This window comes from Phoca vitulina, unplaced genomic scaffold (assembly GCF_004348235.1).
Source record: "Phoca vitulina isolate PV1807 unplaced genomic scaffold, GSC_HSeal_1.0 scaffold9, whole genome shotgun sequence".
In the NCBI taxonomy this organism is placed as follows: domain Eukaryota; kingdom Metazoa; phylum Chordata; class Mammalia; order Carnivora; family Phocidae; genus Phoca; species Phoca vitulina.
Genome location: NW_022589712.1, coordinates 64,739,036 through 64,741,822, shown reverse-complemented (window position 1 = coordinate 64,741,822; position 2,787 = coordinate 64,739,036). Strand labels below are relative to the sequence as shown.

Sequence of the window (2,787 nt, the reverse complement as noted above, 5' to 3'; positions counted from 1 at the left end):
ATTTTTCCTTTTTTTATTTTTGTTTTTTTGTAGTTTTTAAATTTTGTTTTTTATTACATTTTTCAGAGAATTACTCTAAGCTGTTCCAAGAACAGCCAGGAGGCAGGAAGGAGGTTCTCTTCCACCCACCCTCTATTTGACATAGCGCTACACATCTGCAATAAAAACCTTGGTCTTTTGGTCCCAAAATAGCTAAAGGAATAATAGAGATGCTCAGTGGCATCTTCCCAGCTGCCCCATGGGAACCAGGCCTGCCACACATCCCCAGCCTGCCTCAAGGGCCCATGGGCTAGAAAAGCCCTGGGGATCAGTGAGCAGCGTTTCTTCCCAGTTCCAGCCCTTCAGCATCCCCATCTGGTCTCAAATTATTTTGTTGTAAAGTTGCCCTTTTTTGTGCTTTTTTCCCTCTCATTTTTCATCTTCTTCTTCTTCACCTCATACATATTTTCCCCCCAAACATGTGCCCTCTGAACCCCACAGATTCTATACTTTCCTTAACAAAAGGTTACAGTTCACAGAGTGTGTCTGGAGTCTTCAGGTTGGTTGATATTAGCTGGTATGTCAACAGTTCTTATTTTTAAATATATATTGAGAGAGGTTTGTTTTTTAATGTAGCCTGTTCAGCATCCTGCCCTGTGCAAGTCCTGGTCTCCCCCAGGTGGGGGAAAGAGACCCACTGACACTAAGTATGGGTGATTGGTCTCTCTGGGCTGCTTGGGCTGCACTTTGAGCCTCTTCATGTTCATCTGGAAGCTGTTCGTGGCCTGGCCGATGGTCTGCGTGCTGGCCAGGTTGTTGGAGCTCACAGAGCCTTCTCTCTGTTGCTGGTGGATCACTGGAACTTACTGAGGACAGAAAGACCTGTCTTACTTGACCATAGTCAGCACAGTGGGTGGCTGGACATGCATACTTCTGACTCCAGCGTAGGCCTGCTGCAGGGGGTCTGTGCCAGTGCGGTTCTGTGCTTAGGGGTGGATGCCTTTGGTAAAACACAGCTTCCACTGCAGGTTGCCCAATGGCCTGTTGGGGGAAGGCCGGTGAGCCTTTCACCCCAGTAGGGGATGGGATGCTAGGCACGCACAGCTGGTGAAGTGATGCTCCAAAAGGTGTTGCCACCTAGGTTGAGGTTATGGGTGAGGTCACCAGGCCATTCATGTTGAGGGCCACCTCTGCTGCATCTGGGCAGCAGTGAAGGTAGCCATGGGGTTCAGAGAGCCATCCTGCTCGACTGATGCCATTAGTACCACTTGCTGCTACTTCAGTGCCTGTGTGTCGGTGCCATGGGCCCCAAACGGGAAGGCCATGGGGTTGAACATGCCCACCTGGCCAGCCATCTGTTGCATTAGCTGCGTCATGTACTCCTTGTCACTGTCAGCAAACCTGACCACCAGACTGGATGAGGCTCCCAGCAGAGTCTAGCTCTTTCCATTTTTTTTTTTTTTAAATGTGTTTATAACACTAAGAAAATTTTCTGGGACCTTCCTCCATTTGATTAATTTGATCAAATGGTATCGGCCTTTTTTCTCTTTTGCCTGTTAGTTGACATAATTTTAATTTGACCTTGCCAAATTTATTTGCAGTTTATAGGAAATCTAATTCTTCTTTATAAGAGAAATATTATCCTAACCACTTTGATGAAATTATTTATACTTAGAGTCTTTGTCTTTCTTATTAATTCTGTCACTTCAGCTATTAATTCTTTAGTTTGTTAATTTTGGAACTTAAATTACTGTTCTTTTCTCAACTTTTTTTCTGAATCTTATTCTTTTGTCCGGATTTTTAAAAAGATGTTCTTTGCTTGAGGAATTGCCTTCTGCCCCTATTCACAATTTTCTGTGCTTCTCTGTGTATTTTAATGAGTGGGGAATGGTATTTCTTAGAGTTCCTTGACAGTTCATTTCTGGCTGGGCTCTACCAATGGTCGGAGAAGGAGGACTGATAATCTGCATTAATACAACAGTAGCTGACACCTATTCTGGAAAGAGCCTCTTTCCCACAGTCATCAGTCAGAATCAGCCCCTTATCTGTCTCCCTTGGTGCTCTTGTTATCCCCACCTGGCGCTTTTTCTTGGGTTCATACTTTGCTTTGGGTAGTCCCTCCCCTTTGCTGCAGTACCAATAGCGGGGCCCCTTGTCAAGGGCTAGGGACAGCCATGCAACCTCTCCTGTTCATTGTGGGCTCCAGCGAAAAAAGCCCCTCCCTTTTGTCCCCAACCCTGCAGATCATAGCTCTTTCCTGTAGTTACTAGTATCTGAGTTACCTCACTATTTCCCTTTTGCTCTCTTAGGCCTTCCAATACCTCTGTAACCATTTTTGTGTATCAAATTTTCTCTGAAATACATAAAATGGTTTCCGTTTTCCTGGCCTTTGAATATATTCTTATTGTCTGTCTTTGGAAGCTTATTATACAGAGTTGCCAGATAAAATACAGGATGCAATATTTAGTATATGCTTGTAGTGAGAAAATGTCCATTGACTACCTAATTTTTTTTTTTTTTTAAGATTTTATCTATTTGACAGAGAGAGACACAGTGAGAGAGGGAACACAAGCAGGGGGGAGTGGGAGAGGGAGAAGCAGGCTTCCCGCTGAGCAGGGAGCCAATGCGGGGCTCGATCCCAGGACCCTGGGATCATGCCCTGAGCCAAAGGCAGATGCTTAACAACTGAGCCACCCAGGCACCCCTTGACTACCTAAATTTAAATTGAGTTGAATGTCCTAAATTTTTATTTGTTAAATCTGACAGCTCTATGGTTATATTCCTCACCAACCTGCTCTTTTGGTCATG

The 2,787-nt window shown here is 44.7% G+C and overlaps 1 pseudogene; it reads right to left on the bottom strand.

Annotated features, from left to right (window-relative positions):
* Positions 1 to 606: 606 nt before the first annotated feature.
* On the bottom strand, positions 607 to 2,312 carry LOC116634290 (annotated as a pseudogene).
* Positions 2,313 to 2,787: the final 475 nt, after the last annotated feature.